The following is a 22517-nucleotide window of genomic DNA, read 5'->3' as shown; positions in this document are numbered from 1 at the left end:
AATATTTGAGTTGTTTATAAAACGAGTAACATCTTGGAAATATTATTATTAAATAAGGATTTTATGTTTTTCACAAATTATTATGGCGTTAAAATTATCTCAGTAGACCACAAATTTCTGTGATGTTATTGTTAAAAGTCACAATATTAATATTTTTTGTTAGCATATACTAATTACATAACAATAGCTTTTATTGTTAGATTTTCATAGTGTGCAAAGTGTGGTTTGATTTTATTCACCTCCCATTATTCTCTTCCACACATTCTTTTTTTTTTTTTTTCTAAGTAGTCCCCCAGTTTGGTGACCCAGTGGATGCCACTGGGTTGTGTAGAGGAGTGGACGAGAGTTGCAGGAGCGTGGGTGCCTTCCCAGAGCCGGCCTTACTGTAGAAAATGTCTCTGCTTGTTCACTGACCTCTGACTTTGTGTAATTCCTCAGAAGAAGAGGTCCCCCTGATCTCCTTCTCTACCCATATCAGGATATTGGTGTCTCTTATGATGGCCATCTTGTCTAGGTAATCATAACTAGGCGGTGCTGTGCAGGGAGCTTAGCAGCTCTCACTTCCCATCCCTCCAGCTCTCGCGTGCTGTGCGTCCTCTTCTGAGACAGTCCCTATGGTGGCTATTTCTGGTTGTCAGCTTGACTATATCTGGAATGAACAACAGTCCAGAATTGGAAGGCTCACCTGGGACCCTGATCTTGAGGCATAGTGGCTATGAAAAGCTTAGGCCCGGGCAAGGTAGTGCACGCCCTTAATCCAGATCCAGGCGTGGTGGTACCCACCTTTAATCTGGGCCACACCTTCTGCTGGAGACCTACATAAGGACATTGGAAGCACGTTGGACTTACTCTTCTTTGCCTGCTTGCCTTGTGGGACTGAGTAACTGCTAGATCCTTGGTCTTCCATTCACAGCTGCTGCTGACCATTGTTGGGGAGTTGGACTACAGACTGTAAGTCATCCACAAATTCCCTTACTATATAGAGACAACCCACAAGTTCTGTGACTCCAGAGAACCCTGACTAATACAGTCCCTGAGTACTGGAAGGGGATGATGAGCCATTGGTGGCTGAGTATTGAACAGCTGGTTATTCTTTTGTACGTGGACCTTTCTTTACACTCACTGCTGACAAGATTTTCTGAGGGAAGGGTCTCTGAGCAAAGGTAGCAGTGACTGTTTTATGGGAATAAACACAAGCCCGAGGAAGGCAGTTTGATGGGCCTTCATGTCGGTTCAGAGAAGCAACAGTGACATCTTGCGCAGGAAGTCCTGTAACCTCCACGTGTGGGCTTTTGACTGGGTTGACAGATGTATAACTATGTCTTATAAAGTGGCAGTTGGTTACCTGTGTAACAGACTTTTTCATGGTTGTACGGGTAGGTGAGTCTTTCTTGGGGATTGGTTTTGTTACATAGAGGTTTCCACAGCCAAGTCTAAGAACACCTTTTTTACTCAGCAAGCCTTTATAGCAAGGACTCTCCAGTTCCAGCTTGACTTTGTGTGTTCTGAGACAAAGAGGTAAGGCTTCATTACCGGTAAGGCCATAGTAACTAGTTGTGGCTATAACAGCAGTGAGAGGTCCTGATGTGTTTTGGGGACTGCATGGGCCTTGCTGACTGACAGCTTATAGTCTCCTCTCTTGGCACGAGGATTTTTTTTCTTTCTTTCTCGGAATGGCTTTATCTACCCACACAGGGTATATTTAAAAGTAGTTTTTTTTTTTTTTCTTATCAGGTATCAGATTTCTGTAGAATTTTTCCACAGGTTGTTAGTTTTGGTTCATCATCCTGACCACTCAACCTTCCCTGCATTCCTGACCACTCCTGTTTTTAGACAGGACCTCAGACTGTAGATCAGGTTGGCCTAAAACTTTTAATAATCTTCCTCCCTCAGTCTTCCAAGGGCTGAAAGTGTAGTGTGAGCCACTTTCTGCCTTCAGTCACCATTAATTCTGATGTAGCTTTAAAAACTTCCCCAAAGAGAAGTTGACTAGAATAGTTGAGTAAGATGTTACAAAGAAGACAATATTGAGAAAGTACAAGTAAGCTTTGTGTGTGTGTGTGTTCAGTTTTAACAAGAGTGAATGCTTTATGTGAAATGATGAATTCAAATTCAGTAATGTTCAAATAATGAATTTTACCAGCAGGTGGCAACAACAAATCAATATTTAATCTTGTAGTATGACTAATAGCAAGATCACTTTATTTTTTCTACCAGTAAACAATTGTGTGCTCATTCCCTTATAATATATGCTTTTTTAAAAGTGGATATAGAGTTCATTAAATGAAATGGCCTGGAGCTCACAGATGTCCCCTACTTTTGCCTCCCAAGTGCTAGGTATATAAAGACATACACCATCACACCTGGTCTTCCTGTGTATCTTAACTTGGCCTAAAACTCCTTAAGTAGCTAACTATGAACTTCCAAATGCTGAAAGTACAAGCATGTGCCATTGTGCTCATTTTTGCATAGTTTTTTTTTTTTTTTTTTTTTTTTTTAAAGACAGTCTTGCTGTATAGACCCGGCTGTAGACCTCAGACTTTACAGAAGCTGGCCTGTGAGTGCTGGGCTCAGGTGTGGATGACACACCAGCTTTCATAGTGCGTTCTAAAAGTGAAATGGCTTTTTGAGAGTATGACTCTTGTTTTGTTTTACTTATTTAGTTTTTTTTAAAGATTTGTTTATGTATGTGAGCACACTGTAGCTGTCTTCAGACACACCAGAAGAGGGCATCAGATCTCATCACAGATGGTTGTGAGCCACCATGTGGTTGCTGGGAATTGAACTCAGGACCTCTGGAAGAGCAGTCAGTGCTCTTAACCGCTGAGCCATCTCTCTAGTCTCCAACTTACTTAGTTTTTAAGCCAGTGTCTCACTGTGTTCTGAGGCTGTCATGACACTCCCTATGTAGAGCATGACACTCATTAAATAGACCAAGGTTGCCCTGGACTCTTGACCATCTTCCTCTCTCTGCTGGGATCACGAGAACTTTTCAAACCACGTGATGATGTAGCTATCTGGTTTAGCACCTGATGACTGTAAAGGATTTGTCATGGGTTTAGGATCCCTTCCTCTAGGTTTACAGTAGTCTAGATGTTAGGATTTACCAAAAGTATGCAAACAATTCTAGATGATTCCAATGATTTATTAAGTAGCATTAATCTTAAATGATTTATTAACTAGTATTTATCAATAGTTAGATCTGATTTTCTTTGTTTGGCTAATACAGTTTATTTGATTTTAAGTTAAAGGGTAGTTTTGCCATATTTTGGACTTCCTCACTGATAGAACATTCATTCATTTGTTCATATATTCATTCACTGATCGGTCTTAAACTTTGTAGGCCAGGCTGGGTGTGGACTCCTGCGTCTGTCCTAAGTGCAGGCATGACAGGCACACCTGCTTACTTTGTGTAGTGGCGTTTGCTTTGCTTAGTGCACGGGGACAGCTTGAGTAGACTCTTTATAGCAGGATTCTTCAGGATTTAGGCTTATGAGGTCTTAACTCCATCAAGGCTTGGGATGACCTTAGGTGACAACCTGTATATTGTGTAGACTGTGGTTTCTGTGATTGTATACCCTCAAAATTCAACACTTGCCTTTGAAAAATGTTAATGAATTAATAACTTATTTAAAGGAGGTACCTCACACTTCTTCCCTCCCTCCTCTCCCCTTTTCCTTCCCTCCCTCCCTTCCTCCCTCCCTCCCTCCCTCCCTCCCTCCTTCCCTTCTTTCCTTCCTTCCTTTCTTCTTTCCTTTTCCCAGACAGGATTTCCCTGTGTAGCCCTTGTTACCTCTGCCTCTCTGGGATCAAAGGTTTGCACCACATTGCCTGGCTTAAAGGAACTTTTCCATGGTGAGGTGAAATACTTTTTCTTGGATTTCATTTTGTTAAATGTCTTCATTGTTCACTTAGATCAGTGGTTCTCAACCTGCGGGTCTCCCATGGAGGGATTGAATGACATTTCACAGGGGTTACTTAATGATTTATAATAGTAGCAAAATTACAGTTATGAAGTAACAGCCAATTAATTCCCCAGCTCTGCCTAATGCATTTTGACCCAGTGGTTTCTCACCAGCTGCATCAGGATGATTTAGAGACTGAGAGAGAATGTTTGGCCTGGCAAGAGTATTTCCTAGCAAATGAGACAAACTGTGGCACACACCTTTAGTCTCAGCAAATGAGAGGCACAGGTAGGCAGATCTCTCCTTGAGGCCAGGGCTACACAGAAATGAGTAAGACCATGTCTTTAAAAAGAAAGGAAGAGTGGAGATGGAAGAGAAAATAGGCAGGCCCTTGAAATTAAATTTATACAGCATGATATAGCTTTTGTATTATTATGGTGAATAATTAATTGGCAATTAGTATATTGGTACGGTTGGCCAGCTATCATGTGAATCTAGTTTCTAACATTTTATTGTCCAGAAGCAGAACTATACTCATTAGAGAGTTGCTTTCTTACTGTACTCTGGGAACAACCAGGCTACATTTAGTATTCTGGACATTTCATGACAGTGAGAATTCTGGAATTTTGGTTTCTTTAAAAATGAGAAATATAAGAATGTGTTTTCATTTTAATCCCAGGTGTGGGGATGTGGGGCTGCTTTGGACTGTCAGCAGCAGCTGACTCTGATTTGCCTTCGTCCTCTAGCAGAGACGTGTTTTTGCCAGCTACAGATAGTTTCTGTGATTGTGTGATATTGGGAATTATCTACCCTTGAAGAAGGTCTGTAAATGCTGGAGCCCCGATAGGTGAGGTAGGTGGTGGTTGGTTGTTCAGGGGGTGGGTTGCAGTTTGTTAGTAGTCATGCTCAAAAGAGAAACAAGTAGAAAGAAAGCAATTAGATTCGCTCCCTCGTTCCCCTTCTGTTTAGTGATAGGGAGTGAATGGGGAGGGAGGAGAAGAGGTGAGAAAAAGAACCCACAGCAGTGGCAAAGACCAGCTACAAAGCAAAGAAGAAACAAAAGGAAAGAAATTAGATTCAGAGATTCCCCACTCCCAACCCCCACCAGCTCCCCACCAATTCTTCTTTCTTGTCTAGTGATAGAACGTGAAACCAGGGAGACAAAGGTGGGACAAAAAAGTCCCACAAAGTAGCTAAGACTGTCTACGTTTCCTGTTTATAGAGTCCTATGCTAGGTAACTTTGTGTAGCTTCTTTCACTGAACATGATGTTTCTGAGTTCATTTGTATAGCATAGAAGGCATACATGGGGATTGGATTCACATCACTTCTTTCCCTGTCTCCCCTCAGACTCTTCCTGCACCCCCCAACTTCCTCTTAAATTCACGACCTCTTTGTTGCTTTACAGACAAGCACACAAAAGCGTATGTATGAACACAGCGAGCTGAGCCCGTTTAGTGCTGCTCGTGTGTGTATGAACTACTGGGATTGGTAACGCATCAGGGCTCCTCATTCCTGGAGAAGAATGAGCCCCCTCTCACAAGCTAATGGATTATAGCTTTCCATCTGTGGGTGCGGTCTTCTTAGACTTCCCTCATCTGCTTTGCTATGTGTACTGGTATTGTTTTGGCAGCCATATTGGTAAGATTTCGTGGATTTGGTTTCCCTGCCATGTATAGAAGACACTACCTAGCAGCAGGTTTCTCAATCCTCCAGCTCCTAAAATCTTCTGCCCTCTGTTGTAGCTGCGCCTTGGGTATAGGGTTGTAAATGTGTCATTTGGGTTGTGGATCTCTTAAATCAGTTGTTCTCTGGAACAGTCTCCTGCAGGCAGGGCCTGTATGTGAGCTGCAAGTGTGGAGGTAGGCCTAGGCCTATGGAGATGGTGAGGGTGGGCAAACTTCTCAGGATATATAGCTTCCTGACTTTTCCTCTGGATCACTAGGAAGGCCTTGGCTTATCTTGAGTGGTGTGTGTGTTTCAGACTTGGTGACACACAGTTACCAGCCTGGCCATTCATTCTTGCCTATGCTTTTTTCATGTATCTTAAGAATCTGTTGCTGAATTCATAAACCCCTGGAGAGTTATCCTTACAGTTGTTTTACCCCCAAGAGCATTTCCAGCTGTCTACATTAGTTGTTCTGTTTAGAGCCCACTTTGTGTATTGCCTTAGCAACATTGTCTGTTCTTTTTTATTGAATGGACTTAGGTACAAGCTTTTTTTTTTTTTTTGAGATGAGGTTTCTCTGGGTAGCCCTGGCTGTCCTGGAACTTGCTCTGTAGACCAGCCTGGTCTTGTCTACAGCCTGGGATCAAAGGCATGCGCCATCACTGTGCAGCATGTATGAACTTTTATTGTTGTGTCCATTAACATGTGTTACCTGGAGTACACTATTAAGAAAGTCTTAAGGGCCATTGTGTAACTTCTGATGGGAGATACGCTTTTGTAATATTTATGTGAAATTAGTTTAAAAGCTAAAACAATTAAATGGCCCCTCTCTCCTCGGCCGAAAAGTTTTTATTTATATATTATTATATGTAAATACACTGTAGCTGTCTTCAGATATCCCATAAGAGGGCATCAGATCTCATTACGGATGGTTGTGAGTTACCATGTGATTGCTTGGATTTGAACTCATGACTTCAGAAAGAGCAGTCAGTGCCTTTAGCCACTGAGCCATTCTACCATCCCCGTTTTTTTTTTTTTTGTTGTTGTTGTTTTTTCTTAAAAAATGTTATTACTTTTACACAATATTGTTTCCTTTCTGTATTTCTTTATTGTGTGGGCTTACATGTGAGCATGTGAGGTGTGTGTGTGGCGACCAAGGAGTGATTTGCAGGAGGCAGTTCTTTTCTTGAGGATCAAATTCAGAAGGACAGCCTCAGCAGCAAGCATCTTAAGCCGCTAAGCTACTTTGCTAGATATAAAACCTTAGCAGGTTTTATAAAATGAGAAACATTAAAGAAATTTTACTGATTAAAATTTTTATATTTTGTTAAATACATTAAAAATTAATTCATTTCATATTTGTAGCTCATTTTTAAAAAAGTGATTGAGTTGGAAACATTTTTGAGTGTGTATGTATTATGTATGTGCCTGTGTGTTGGGTTAATGTCTGCTCTGCCAGAGGCTCGGGGAATTTGACTGTACCCTCCCCATGCTGGCTGTGGGCGGGCTTCAGGCTATGTGAAGCTGTGGGACCCCAGACTGCCAGAGTTGACTGGGGGGGCCCTGGGCCAAAAGGCAGCCAGGGACCTGCTGGTTCTCAAGCTCTTAGGCTGCCAGGTGCCCCTGGGAGTCCTGATAGAGCCGAGAAAGAAGTGGGGGTGTACAGGCTGGATTGGGCCTCGGCCGAAGTGGGAGAAAGAGGGAGGAGTGTGTCTTGGCTTGGTCACAGCGGCCAAGAGGTCTTCTGCAGGAGATTGGGGGCTCTGTAGGTGAAGGCCTTCTCCATTGTTTCCCACAGTGGATCCTGATGACAGAGAAGCAGTCCATGGTTTTAGGATGTTTATTGTCATGGAGGAAAGTAGATGAGAAATTGTACTCTAGTTTTCTCAGGACAGGTCTGAGGTTAAATCCCTTTTGCAGGGAGGAGGGTCTAAGGAAGGAATGTTTAATTGGCTATGCCCTCTGGCCTTTAGGTATCTCATTAATATGGAGGCTCTGTGGCCTGTAGTCATGCCCTCTACCTGTGGAGGCACAAAGGAGTGTTGCCCTACCTGAGTAAAGGACACAAATCTTTGGAGGGCTGTGGCTATGTGTTGGGTGTGAGTGGAAGCTAGTGGGTGACACTGGGTGACGTCATTGGGTGACTGCTCTGCACTTTATTTATGGAGGCAGGATCTCCCATTGAACTTATCTTGCCAGTTTCCACCAGAGATGAGCTGTTTCCGTTCCTTAGCTCTGAGGTTACAGAGAGGCCCCACATTCTCCTGGCTTCTGTGTAGGTGCTGGGATCTGAGGTCTGGTCCTCATGCTTCCATGGCAAACACCTTGTCTATTGAGCCATCTCCCTTGCCCTAAACTGGTTGAAGTTTTGTGTTAGAACAGTGGCTCTCAACCTTCTTAATGCTGCAATCCTTTAATACAGTTCCTCATGTTGTGGCGACTCCCAACTATAAAGTTATTTCACTGCTACTTTATTACTGTAATTTTCTCATTGTTATGAATTATAATGTAAATATCAGCTATTTCTGATAGTCTTAGATGACCTCTGTGAAAGGGTCGTTCAGTCTCCAAAAGGGGCTGCTACCCACAGGCTGAGGCATTAAGGTGAGAGATGCTGAGAAAAATAGGAACATTAGCTCCTGTGATTTACTCCTGTACGTTGTCAGGGATGTGTGTGGGTGTTGTGATTCTGAGTGAGAGAAGAGAGAATGCAGACTGTATCTTTTGAGAGAATAGGTGATGATATTTCTGCTTAAATGTACAGTAAAACCAGCCTCTTGACACAACGCAGAGCAAGAGAAAGGATAAGCATTTAAACATATGAGCTGGATTGCTGAGAGGTCACTCACTTATCTGAAAAAAGGACTAGAAAAAATGTATAGCATCTTTTTAAATTTTTATGTACATGACTGTTTTGTCTGCACATATGTAGGTGTACCACATCTGTGCCTGTGGAAGCCAGAAGAGGGCATTGGATCCCCTGGAAATCAGAGTTACAGATGGTTGTGAGCCACCATGTAGGTACTAGGAACCAAATCCCGGTCTTCTGCAAGAGTGTCCTGTTTTCAATTGCTGGTCAAGTCTCTCCAGCCCCTAAAGTGTCTTACTATGATTTCCTCTTCACGAATTACTTGTAGGAATGGATTTTGAAAGTAAAACTTGCTCATCATTGATTTGCTGATTAGGTTTTTAGGAATGTAGAAGGGGCACAGAGGAACACATGTGTATGCAATACAGATCTATGGATATGTGTGTATATCCCTAAATATATAAATGCAGCCTCCTCAGTCTGTATAAAAGATTCTCCTTGGGTAGTATAGGATGTGGGTTATACTTAGTACAGTAAGAGAAAACCTTACAGGATCTTGCAGTTATGAATGTGTTTCCCAGATGAGTTGCTGTGCCCTTAGGCACTGAGGGTCCATTGTCTCACCAGTACACTAAGGCTCATCCCTGTAGCCTTGCAGCTTTGCATCCTGTGGCCTCAGCACTGCTGCCCTCCCGCCTTTCCCCCTAATGTTTGCCTGGTCCTGCTGGTGCTAATCTTATGTCTCTGTTCTTGTACTGGCCACAGTGTTTATGATGTTGTGTTTGTATGTTTTTCACCTCCATGGGCTTGCGTCCTCAGAGATACAGCCTGAGATGTCTTCATTGTCCCCATGTCTAGCAGAGTATGTGGCTCAGGATTGTCATCAATATATTAATTATAGGAATGAAAATATCTGTACAGTTACAGGGTGCAGCCTTGTGGGCAGGAGCTAGATCACGCTTGCGGGTGCGATTTATATGGGATCTGCCTTAAAGTGGGGGACATTTTATATAAAAATCTCTATTCTTAAAGTGGGGGACATTTTATATAAAAATCTCTATTCTTAAAGTGGGGGACATTTTATATAAAAATCTCTATTCTTAAAGTGGGGGACATTTTATATAAAAATCTCTATTCTTTTTTAAGATTTATCTTATATATATATGAGTACACTGAAACTGTCTTCAGACACACCAGAAGAAGGCATTAGATCTCATTGTAGATGGTTGTGAGCCACGATGTGGTTGCTGGGAATTGAACTCAGGATCTCTGGAAGAAGAGTCAGTGCTCTTAACCACTGAGCCATCTCTCCAGTCCGAAAAAATCTTCATTTTTCTGAAAAAATTTTATTGTCTGAAAAAAAAAGGGAGAGTTTAGAATCCTTGAATCAGCTGTTTCCCTCCTAGCTAGGCCTTCTTAGGCTGATTGCCAGGATCTTACTCCTTGGACCAGTGGACCTGTTTTTACCTTTCTTCAACCCTGAGACATTTGAGCTTTACTCTCTGATGTAGAGGAACAGTGGCCTCTGCTCACCAACCAATTCTACTGAGCTCTAAAAAAATCTATTGTATTAGTGTTTTAGAAGATGGTGGAACTACGTAATAAACCTGGGGGAGGGGGAGATGGTGGAACTTAGATTGCACATATAACTGAAACACAAAGTTCTGAAGAGTTTAGTCACCAGGAGCTAACAGCAGGGCAGCTCCTTCAGAAACCCTAGTGACATGCTTACATGGAACAAGATGTTTGGTTACCTAGAAAGTTTATTGTTTTGGAACACCTATGCATTTAAAAAATGATTTGATGTAGCTGGGTGGTGGTGGCCCACTCCTGTAATCCCAGCACTTCCTGAAGCATAGGCAGACAAATCTCTGTGAGTTTGAGGCTAGCTTGGTGTACAGAGCGAGTTCCAGGACAGTCCAGTCCAAGCTACACAGAGAAATTGTTACAACACTCCCCTCAAAAAAAAAAAGAAAGAAAGAAAGACTTGATACACTATCCATATTTTCATGCATGGCCTTTCCCCTATCTTCAGCAAATGCTTATTGACTTGCTTGAAGCAATGTTCAGTTCCTTTAAGTCAGTGGTTTTCAACCTTTGGGTCATGACCCCTTTGGAGGTCCAACAAGCCTTTTACAGTGGTCGCATACGACTATTGGAAAATACAGACATTTACATTATGATTTATAACAGTACATCAATTATGATTCATAACAGTAGCAAAATTATAGTTATAAAATAGCAACAAAAATATTTTTATGGTTGGTGTAGTGGTTTGAATATGTTTGGCACAGGGAGTGACATTATTTGAAGGTGTGGCCTTGTTGAAGTAGGTGTGGCCTTGTTGGAGTAAGTGTGTCACTATGGGCATGGGCTCTTTTAAGACCTTCACCCTAGCTGCCTGGAAGCCAGTCTTCTAGCAGTCTTTAGATGAAGATGTAGAACTCTCAGTTCCTCCTACACCATGCCTTCCTGGATGCTAATGGACTCACTGAACCTCTGAACCTGTAAGCCAGCCCCAATTCAATGTTCTTTATAAGACTTGTCTTGGATAGTGTGTCTGTTGACAGCAGTGAAACCCTAAGACAGTTGGGGGTTACCCCAGCATGAGCACCTCTATTAAAGGGGCGCAGCATTTGCAAAGTTGCGAACCACTACTTTAAGAGAAAATGAAATTTTATTAATTGTGTTTGAAATATTAAAAGCATTAAATAAGTTGGACTCTTTTTGCAAAATTTAAATGTACTTTTTGGGAAGATAGGCTTAGAACTTTCTTTCACAGGGTACTGGTTGACCCTCCTGCCTCAAAGGTGCAAGCTCTGTGTTTGTGGGAAATGGGGCAACTTGGAAGGGCCTCAGACAAACAGGACAATAATGGGATCAGCTATTTTCAGAGACTTGCCTCTGCAGGAGTGTGGACCAGGATTAGAACAGTGGGAGACAATGCTGGGTCAGAAAGTACAGAGGCTCCCACCAGTGTGGATCCATACAGATGAGAGCTCTGCTTATCGTCAAGAAAAAAATTCAAGCCTTTTAGCTGTGTAGATTGGTTATGAAACTCTCTTAGTGAACTCTATAATACTGGGAATATACTGTATAGGTTTAAAAATAGGATGAGATAATTTCATGGTTCTATACAAAAAGAATCTTTTTTTAGTTGAATAAGCAGAAATTTGCATTACCCTTTGGTAACCTCCCCCCCCCCCCCCATCCCCTGCTTCCTGCTTCCTTCGGATTCTCCTGCATTGTCCTAGCAAGTGTTGAACTCCAGGTTTGATGCAATTCTCCCATCTCAGTTCCCTTGATGTCAGGATTACAGGTGTGCTATGCCACACCTGTCCTAGTTTGTAAGTATTATCTGTGTGTGAACATTATCTTGCACATGAAAATGTGTCAATGAAAATGAGGACATGAGCACTTGTAGGTATAATTGAGGAGAAGGCATTTATTGTAGGTACAAGGGAGAGCACAGCCAGAGCTTCTGGAAGGGTCTGGAGGACTGAACTGGACCATGAGAAGAGGGGGGAGACAAAAAGGGAGGGCAAGAGTGGCTTTGTTATCTTGGAATCAGAAGCTATGGAAAGGCAATCGAAGCCCCTGGGCTGGAGAGGTTTAGTGCAGGGGGTTGTGGGAAGGTGGTGGGGAGAAGAGCAGAGGGAGCGCATGTAAGGGTCTAGAGGCCAGCTGGGGCTTTGGTATGAAAATAGGCACATCAGCCATTTGTCCTGAGTTTCTCTGGGTCCTGACACGAGGCACTCAGCCTGAGGCAGGGGTCATAGACTTGAGGCCTACCAGTCTCTGTGTAGAGAATTCCAAGCCAGCATGCAAAGCAAAAGTAAAAAACATCAGAGTAGAGGCAGGACTCATTTGATTGAAGGTTTTAGTAGAAGAGAAAGGGTAATGGGGGATGAAAACGACCAAAATTTATCTTTGGAATTGTCAAGGGATAATAAAGGACAGAGAACAACAAGAACATTAACAGAAGTCCATTCAGCAGAAGAATGTGTTCTTCCATGCTCAGGGAATGTGAGCCTCTGAGTGTGGGGGTTGGGGGGGGGAGGAGCAGGAGAAACACCCAGCTAGTCCCCCAGTTGATTTGTTGGAGATGGTTTCAGCATTGCTTTCTAAAATTGGCCTTGGTACAGGATTTATTTTCCTTAAAAGATAGTATGATGGACTATTTTGAACTCTAATCTAGAAAAGAAACCAATGGCCACTTTTTAGGCATAGTTGGTGGGTGACAAGCTGCAGCTGCAGTGGTAAAGCTGATAGCAGATACTGAGCCCTCTACTTTCCCCAGTGCTCTGCAAAGCACTTCCTCATACAGAACTTTGGCTGCTGTTACCATGGTGTCTGGAGGCAGCTAAATGTACTGGGTACTCAAATGATACTTCATCTTTGTAGATGGTAGATGTATATGTAGAATCTAGGATTAGCTGTAGTGCATAATTTGAATTTTACAGGCTGCTGTGAGTACAGTTAGTCTATCAGAGCCCTCGATCCCAGTCACCATGGTGTGCTCCAGTTCATTATAACTGCACTATTAGGAAAACATAGAGTCTATGCCTATAAGGCATGCTTATAGTCAGCTTCAGTAAGTTAAAAAATGTAGAGAAAGGATATAGTCTCCTAACATGTGCAGTTGCTTTGAGCATACATTTATCCAGAGTCTTTTTAGAGCATGTCTATTGACTGATAGGTTTGAGACCTCAGAAAGGCACTCTATTTGGCAGTACAGGGAGAACAAACAAAGTCTTTGTCACTTTTTCCTCAAGGAGTCTTTTTCTGTTTACAGTACAATTACTTAAGTCAAGCAAGGAAAGTGCAGATGAAAGTAGAAAGCATCTGTTATGTGCACTGACAGACGTTCTCCCAAGTCTGTCTTACCCATCAGTCTTTGCTGTTCATTTGTAGTCCTAGGCCCCTGGCTTACCAGAGGCAGTGTAGAGCTAGCCTTGCTTTACCCAGGAAGCTGGCTGCTTCTATGTACCCCATGTAACTCTTTAAACCATAAAGCTTGTTTTTTTCCCCCCTTTTGTTGAAACATCCTAAAATGTAAGGATGGTTTTGGAATCAGTTTCTTGTTTTCCTACCTCCCATATGTTTCCTTTATTCTTGGTAATAAGATTTTCATTTTCGGGGCTAGAGAGATGGCTCAGTGGTTAAGAGCACTGACTGCTCTTCCAGAGGTCCTGAGTTCAAATCCCAGCAACCACATGGTGGCTCACAACCATCTGTAATGAGATCTGATGCCCTCTTCTGGTGTGTCTGAAGACAGCTACAGTGTATTCATAAATAATAAATAAATAAATAAATCTTTAAAAAAAAGATTTTCATTTTCTTTTTTAAGTATATATCATTGTTATGTGTGTTTATGTGTGTACGTTCCTGTGTGCAGGCATGTGTCATGGTACTTATGTGGAAGTCAGAGGATAACTTTAAGGAGTCCTTTTCTTTTACCTTGGATCTCAGGAGCTTGAACTCTTATAGGTCTTAGTGACCTGGTAATAAGAATTTCTTGTTTTAAGAAAAGCTTCAACATGTTCACCCTAGCAGGTGTAATGGTATTTGTACTTATAAAATTTTCAGTAGTAAGATTGCAGTAAAATTTAATTTTAGTAAGTAGGGCCTCATGATTCACATCTGTAGTTTCAATACTAGGGAAATTTGCTGGGAATTTGAGGCCAACTGAAGATCTATCATGAGCTACTTCCCCATGCCTTCCAATAATACTACAATCATGTGTTAGTTATATTTTCTTCATCTCTGAAAAGACATAGGCAAGCCTACTTCTGTTATCTCTTCTACATTAAAAGACAAGATAGCCACATGTAAGGTGGCCCACACCTTTGAGTCCAGCACCAGGAAGGCAGAAGCAGGCAGAGGTCTGTGAGTTCAAGGCCAACCTGATCTACACAGTGAGTTTTGCAGGATAGCCAGAGCTACATAGTGGAAACCCCCGTCTTGAAAATACAAAATACAAAAAAACAAAAACAAAGAAACAAACAAGTCAGACCTGTAAGATCTTACAGCAAGATGACCCAAGTATTAAAGGAGCTTGTCATCAACTAGAAGATCTGAGATAAATCCCAGAGCCCTCATGGTAGAGGAGAGAACTGAGGTCCATAACAATAGCATCTGACCTCCACAGGCCCGTCCTGCCATCTTCCCTATAAACAAACAAGTAGGAAAAAATAAGTTAAAAATATGTGACCTCTAAAGCAAATTCTAAACCACCAAATCCTTCTTTTGAATTTCTTTGTGTCTAGGCTGAGTCTAGCAGATAGGCTGTTCCTTATGAAGCATTGTCGTATGTAAGAGGATGACGTCCACTTTTCAGAGTTAGGGATACTGGGCCATGGTGTTGGCATTTGTTTCCATGTTCAATTTGTAAGTTTATGGTCAAACCTTTCTTTTTTCAATGTTTAGCCATGTTTCTCTCTCTTGTTGATGTTGTTTTCTCTTAAATACATGCTCCCATAGCTTAATTTTGAGACATTTAAACTGTCAAAATGGATTGCAGATGAAGACATTTTTGAAGAGCTGGATTAAATGCTTTATCTGAAGATGATGCCTTGCCAGCAAGAGGGCAGCAGTTAGCCAACATCTGTTATGTGCACTGACAGACGTTCTCCCAAGTCTGTCTTACCCATCAGTCTTTGCTGTTCATTTGTAGTCCTAGGCCCCTGGCTTACCAGAGCTTTGTGACTTTTCCCCTTTGTTCTCAGACTTCAAGAGAATGCCAAATGCCTGGCTATCTATTTCTGCTATTGAGCAGAAAATGACGTGTCTTGGCTTACATGTTTCAAAATGTCTACCTTTGGGCTGGAGAGATGGTTCAGTGGTTAAGAGCATTGACTGCTCTTACAGAGGCCCTGGGTTTGATTCTCAACATTTGTATCTGGTGGCTCATGACTACATATAACTCCGCTTTCAGGGAACAAGATGCCTTCTGTCTTCCATGGAACTTAAATACACATGGCATTTATAAACTCATGCAGGCTTACATACATACAAATAAAATAAATAAATCTTTAAACATTTCTACCTAAATAGATTGCTTCTAGGGAAATGTCATTTGCAACAGTAATTTATAGTTCCTATGGCTTTTTTTTTTTTTTTTTTTAAATTTTTATTTATTTATTATATGTAAGTACACTGTAGCTGTCTTCAGACACCCCACAAGAGGGCATCAGATATCATTACAGATGGTTGTTAGCCACCATGTGGTTGCTGGGATTTGAACTCATGACCTCTGGAAGAGCAGTCAGTGCTCTTAACCACTGAGCCATCTCACCAGCCCCCCTATGGCTTTTATATATGCTGTGAAACCACTTTTTAGGGAGCTCAAGTAAATGTATTTAAGGCAAGTGTATAGAGACAGATGGTCCTGCAGGGTCTGATTAAATCCATTAGAATCATAAGACCCAACAATACAAAGTGACAGTGTTTGCTTTTCTTTCCCTGAAAAGTGAGAAAAGGGAAGAAGATACAAACTAGTATAAAAGAGTTGTCATGATTCTGATGGTTTCAGAAATGTCAGATATCAGTATCTTTAAAAGAAGTATCTGCCCCCCTGCCCCCCACCTCCAGATGTGACTCAAACCCAGGGCCCCTATATGTGCCTGTGATCAGTCTTCTGTCTCCGAGCCACACCCTCAGCACGTGCTATTTTGTATCCCCTTTTAAAACTTTTATTGTCAAAATATTGAAGGTGGTCAGAGTGTGGTCCCCAGTGCCATTTTGGCACAGGAACTTGGTTTTGAGCAGGTTATTAGCTCTCTGTACTTTGTGTTTTAAAAACAAGGTATACGTTTTCCACATGTAATATATTTCTTATTAAACTACCTTTGTCAAGTGTTTCCACTCACGGTTTCCCACACAGTTTGCTTCCTCTGCAGCCCAAACTTCCTTGTTTAGCATTTTCTCCACACTTTTATTTTCTGTTACTTTGTTTCAGTCTGCAGCAGCACATAAAAAGGAAACATGCACCTAGGGGAGCTGGCCAGTGATAGTGCGTCCCCTTTCATCTGTCCCCTGTCATCAGTGCGCATTGTAAATGCACTGTGGTGCTCCTGTTGTCCTGCCCTTTGTTAGAGTCCATGAGGCAGGGAGACAGGAAAGGCCTTTCCTCCCTACTGTGTGCTTCCTCTTCCATTTGGTAATTCAGCCCTGACTCTCCCCCAAGTCACACAAAATAGTTTTAAGTAACACAAGAATGAAGAAGATCATAGATTTGTCTGCAGATATTTCTAAGAAAACTTGTTTCCTAGAGCTGGGAGTGGCACTCAGGCACTCAGATGGCTGAGGCTGCAGGATGGCTTCAGATTTGAGGCTCATCTACACAGTGAGAATCCTGTCTTAAAAACAAAACCAGCCAACTGAATGAAAAATGAAGACAGCAAGTACGTGACCCCTGATGAAGCGGGGAGAAGATGTTTATTGTAGATGTAAGGGAGATGCAGGCAGAGGGAGGAGTCTGGGCTGAACACAGCCAGCAGACTAAGCAGGACCATGAGAGGACCTAGCAGGAGGGAGAGGGAGAAGGAGAGGAAGTGGAACAGGCATCCTGGAGTAGGGAGGTAGGGTGATGCTGTTGGGGACTGGATGTGACAGGAGACCTGCAGAGCCAAAATGGCCAAGTTATATAGAGATTGAAGTGAGTCAGAAGCCCAGACCCTGGGAGGGAGAGGTTTAAGGTTGGGGAGGGGTGAAAAAGGGCTGGGAGGAGCCACAGGCACTGAATGAGACCTACCAATAATCAACCAATTCACCCAAACAACCAGAACAGAACAGTGCTCATCCCCCCGTCCCCCCCCAATGCAAAACTTACTGTTCTAGGATAAACTAGTAGTTCTTTGCTATGGCCTTTGGAATACTGCTGTGATAAACTAGCAGGCAGGAGAATTTTTATTAAGTAAATATCCTATATTCTTTCCACCCAAGGTTTTGAAAAGCTCAGAGAATAGAGAGAAAATAGGTATTTTGAACAACAGTATTTACTGTTAAGTTCTAGAGTCGAGACTGTACTGATAGTTAATAGCTCATCTCTTATCTTTAGCTGAGTGTTAGTTTGTTTTTAAAATGGTACACTTTTCGATTTAACTCTAGGAAAGCTTTTAGTCTTGTTTTTAAGCAAAGATGTTCTGGTTCTAGGTGTAGTCAAGATGTGGCAGTTAGTCATTGTAGCTGGGGTAGCCCCCCACCCCCCATGGTGCTTATGTGGGTCCTTTGTATTGAGGCTCTGGACTATAGAATGAAAAATAGGAGAGGTGGTTTACATAGTTTTTCTCTCTGTTGGTCATCGTACTATATTATCAGCTGAAAAATGAAGAGTTCACTCTTTAATTAATTCGTTGATGTTTAATATGCATGGCCTCCATATTTTGCCTGGTTCCATAAAGGATTTAATAAGGTAGCCCTGACGTTTAGACCTCGTGGTCTGAGTGGAAATGAATCTTGCTTATGAATGGGGTGCACGTACCACAAGAGTGTTGCATCGTACTTGGTCTTAAACCTTTGGATATTTTCACTGCTCGTGAATCTGTACCCTGTGATGAGAGGATCCATTTTTTGGAATTAGACAAAAGACATTGGGTGCCAAGTCTCTTGAATAACCTGGGAAAGAGGTTTGGGTTGTTAGCGCTTTAGATTTATTGTGTTTGATCTATGGACTCTGAGCCAAAAAGAGTTTGGATAATGGAAGCACTTTCCTGAGCCACAGTTAACCCTGTGTCCTATCAAGCCCTGTGAACAGTGAGCCCAATTGACTCCTGAGCTTCATGGTGTGTCACCATTGTGCTATTGAGATCAGATGAACAAGCTGACATTATCCTGTCATGATTCTGATATGGATGCTTCCTTGTGTTTGGACTATAATAAAGTTTTTCATTTCAATTTTCTTTTCAGGCTTTAAAACCTTTGTTTGTTTGTTTGTTTTTCGAGACAGGGTTTCTCTGTGTAGCCCTGGCTGTCCTGGAACTCACTCTGTAGACCAGGCTGGCCTTGAAAAAACCTTTTTATTAAATTCTTATGCCAATGTTTTCAAAATGGTGTTTCTCCAGTTTGTAAACAGATTTTTTTTTTGTTTGTTGGTTTTTCGAGACAGGGCTTCACTGTATAGCCCTGGGTGTGCTGAAACTCACTCTGTATACCAGGCTGGCCTCGAACTCAGAAATCCGCCTGCCTCTGCCTCCCAAGTGCTGGAATTAAAGGCGTGCGCCACAACTGCTCGGCTGTAAACAGATCTTAAAGGACAAGTTCTAATTTTTCTTTCTCTATAGTGAAAATGTTTGGAATACTTCTTGTCTTGTTTTTCCTGTGTAGTAATTAATTGAATCAAATTATCAATAGTATTTTTATCCAACAGGGAACAAGCTAATGGAATCTGAGACTTAATCAGAGAGATCAAAATAGTAAGAAAGACTAAAATCTTTGACAAGATAATTTGCTTTTAGTACATAATTCTTCTGTAGTATAGGTACCAGTTATATTTTTAATTTTCTTACAGGAATATGAAAACAAAGAGTTTTTTTGGTTTTTGTTTTTTGGTCAGGAGGAGAGTTGCTGGGATTGTGAATTGAGGCAAGTAAGAGGTTTTGACTTTCATTCCCAGTGGCTCACTTGTAGGTTTAAGGCTGTACAGAACTCAGTGATAATCCTGGTAGAGTCTTTTTAACTTTATGGTAGTGTGAAGCTTATAAGTATATTTATGTTAGCTGATTGTGTTTTGTCCTTAGAGATAGTTGATGCACACAAAACCTTTACAGTACAACATTCTGTTGTTCCTGTTTCTTTGTTTTTATAAACCATAGCAACAAATCAATAATGGTATTATTTTAGCCATATTATATTGTTTGTAGGAAAACAAATGAATGGGAGATAATTATCCAGGTAAACCAGTTTTAGAAAAACTAATATATTTTTTTTTCTCACTTTGGTTTCTGGATTTTATGTAGATGAACAGAGTCATGTATGTATATATGTCATGATAGAAGACACACATGGCCTTGTTGGCTAACACAGAGGACAAAGGGGACGAGTGAGCAGTGGTGTTGAAGAGCAGGAGGGCTATGTGTGGGAGAGCACACAGTGCAGTGTCTGTGAGTGTGAACAGTTTACATTACAGAGCCACATGCAGTGAATTTATACCGAGGAGGAGCACAGGGAAAGAAAGACAGCATTATGCTTTCCTGAAACCTTTGTTTCTGTCTGTCATGATAGAAGATGCTATCTACAAATCCACATATCAAAGTTTACTATGACAAGCAGCTTCTATGCTAAGATCAAATTGTATATTTTATGGATGGGGAGATGGGACAGGGGGGGAAATGCTTGTTGTGCAAGTGCAGACTCCAGGAAGCCTGGGGCAGTGGCATGTGCTGAATCTTGAATGAGAGGGATTGGGGCAGCCTAGGCTTGCTGGCCAGCCAGTGTAGCACAGCTGCTGAGTTCTGTTCAGTGAAAGGTCCTGTCTCAAACAGTATCATGTGGAAGAACTGAAGATGTTTGACATTGATCTCTAGATGTACACTCATACCTGGAAACATACCTAGACACACACACACACGCACACACACACACATCACACACATCACACATACAGATTAATTTTAGTCTGATTCATGCATAAAGTTTCCGTTTGTTAGATATTTGTTGTATTTCATTTTTGATGGATGTCTTGTGGTTGTGACTTGAAGTGATTATTTTAGGAATTTGTATACAGTTTCCATTGTATACTAGAATTTATTGGAATTGGACTAGGTAAGATCAGTCTTGAGTAAATTTATATTCTGAGAAATGGAATGTCAGGATTTACATGTTTCTACTGTAGGTTGATGACGGCTTCCCTTAATGCAAGCATTATTGGAGGTTGGAGTCACCGCTGAAAGCATAGACAGTGTGCCCAAGATAACATGTGGCATGGTCCAGATACCTTCCTTATTTTGGAGGATGTTTTGCTTCATTATTTTTACTGTTGTAACTATGTGGACCACAAAACTGGTTCAGATATGATTGAACCTTGCTCTTCTCACATCCAGAGAATTCTTCAGCTGCACAGGTTCATTATTTTACATTGGTAGATATTATAAAATTTCCTTCATTGTGAGATAACCCGGGAGCAAACATGGGCTATACTTAGAATTTCAGGAGTTGTTAGGGTTGGTGGGAAAGTGGCCTGTGTTGACTGCACATTTCCTATGACTTATTGAGAGACATTTAGGAACTGTCCCTCAAGTTCCTAACAAGTCTCACATTAAATTGCCACAAACAACCTTTTGAAGGCTTGATAGAAAATGTTTGCATAATGGATGGTGTGATGGACATGAAGCTCTTTCATTCTAAGGTGGATGGTGTGATGGACGTTAGCTCTTTCATCCTAAGGTGGATGGTGTGATGGACGTGAAGCTCTTTCATCCTAAGGTGGATGGTGTGATGGTCGTGAAGCTCTTTCATTCTAAGGTGGATGGTGTGATGGACGTGAAGCTCTTTCATCCTAAGGTGGATGGTGTGATGGACGTGAAGCTCTTTCATTCTAAGGTGGATGGTGTGATGGACGTGTAGCTCTTTCATTCTAAGGTGGGTGGTGTGATGGACGTGAAGCTCTTTCATCCTAAGGTGGGTGGTGTGATGGACGTGAAGCTCTTTCATCCTGAGGTGGATGGTGTGATGGACGTGTAGCTCTTTCATTCTGAGGTGGATGGTGTGATGGACGTGTAGCTCTTTCATTCTGAGGTTGATGGTGTGATGGACGTGTAGCTCTTTCATTCTGAGGTGGATGGTGTGATGGACGTGTAGCTCTTTCATCCTGAGGTTGATGGTGTGATGGACGTGTAGCTCTTTCATTCTGAGGTGGATGGTGTGATGGTCGTGAAGCTCTTTCATCCTAAGGTGGATGGTGTGATGGACGTGTAGCTCTTTCATTCTAAGGTGGATGGTGTGATGGACGTGTAGCTCTTTCATCCTGAGGTTGATGGTGTGATGGACGTGTAGCTCTTTCATTCTGAGGTGGATGGTGTGATGGTCGTGAAGCTCTTTCATCCTAAGGTGGATGGTGTGATGGAAGTGAAGCCCTTTGATTCTAAGGTGGATGGTGTGATGGATGTGTAGCTCTTTCAACGTGCCACTTGTGTAATGCCCTTTGTTTGCTTCTTTGAGACAGAGTACCATGAAACATAGGCTGGCCTGAAACTCCCCATGGTTCAAGATCGGCATTGAACCCCCATCTCCTGCCTCTACTTTTCAAGTGATAAATTTACAAGAATATACCATGATTTTTTTTTTTTGCTTCTCAAAAATATATTAAAATTATATATATGGGTGTTTTGCTTGCAAGTAATGTTATGTAAAGTTTTGAGGTAGGATGAAACCTTCAATTGGAAGAGATAGGAACTTGCGCTTGCATGCTAGCATATAGTATTAGGCCCTTCTTGAACGAAAACCATTCACCCTTAACCTCTTAAGTTTTTTCAGGCAGGGTTTCATTAGTCCAAATTGTCGTTGAACATAGCTTAGGATAGCTTTGAACTCTTGATCTTCCTGCTTTCATTTCGCAAATGCTGAAATTACAGGCACATGCCACTTGGGTTCCACTTGTAATTTTTAAGACTGTGTGAGAGGAAAGTGTGTGTTTCCCACCTCCAACCAGGTGATAGAATCAGGAGACCAGACAGACAAAGCCTTTCTTGTCCAGGACCTGCACTGAGCAGTCCCACTGGATGCATAGAACAATCGTTTTTGAGACTAGGGAGGTCCTTAGATTGAGTGGTCAGGTGAGGGACCTCTGTGGGTCAAGAGGTGTTTGTTGATGATGTCGGAAGTAATGCATGAAAGACCATAAACCACCTGAGCTCTGGCGCTGGCTGAGCTCACCTGGGTGTAAACCCTAGTCCTTATCATCTCCACAGGAAGAGGTTGACGTCAGAAGGTGATCTAGGGTGGACGCAATCCTTCTTGTTTGGAGGCCTGCACTGACCCATTGCAGTGGTGTAAACTTAGCTTGGGGAGATAAGATGGCTTCTTCTGGATAGGGTTACGGCATGTTCTGAGCCAGGCTTCTTTGAGAGATATATTTCATTTTGCTTTATAGATACATTTTACACTGAAGCAATGGGTACATTAGAATAGTGTTTTTT

General features: G+C 41.9%; 1 protein-coding gene across 5 annotated transcripts in view; it reads left to right on the top strand.

The window, feature by feature from the left end:
- Srpk2 (SRSF protein kinase 2) overlaps positions 1-22517 on the top strand; it is a 192191-nt gene that overhangs the window by 21601 nt on the left and 148073 nt on the right. The window contains exon 1 of one of the 5 annotated variants that reach the window (XM_028778145.1): positions 3837-3855. The exons of the other annotated variants lie outside the window; for them this stretch is intronic. The gene's annotated coding sequence lies outside the window, so the exon portion shown is untranslated. Of the gene's footprint in view, positions 1-3836; positions 3856-22517 lie in introns of those variants that run through there. 5 annotated transcript variants of the gene reach the window in all.

Source organism: Grammomys surdaster, unplaced genomic scaffold, assembly GCF_004785775.1.
Source record: "Grammomys surdaster isolate TR1022 unplaced genomic scaffold, NIH_TR_1.0 325, whole genome shotgun sequence".
Taxonomy (NCBI): domain Eukaryota; kingdom Metazoa; phylum Chordata; class Mammalia; order Rodentia; family Muridae; genus Grammomys; species Grammomys surdaster.
The sequence above is the reverse complement of the archived record's forward strand: the minus strand, read 5'-3'. Positions and strand labels throughout refer to the sequence as shown.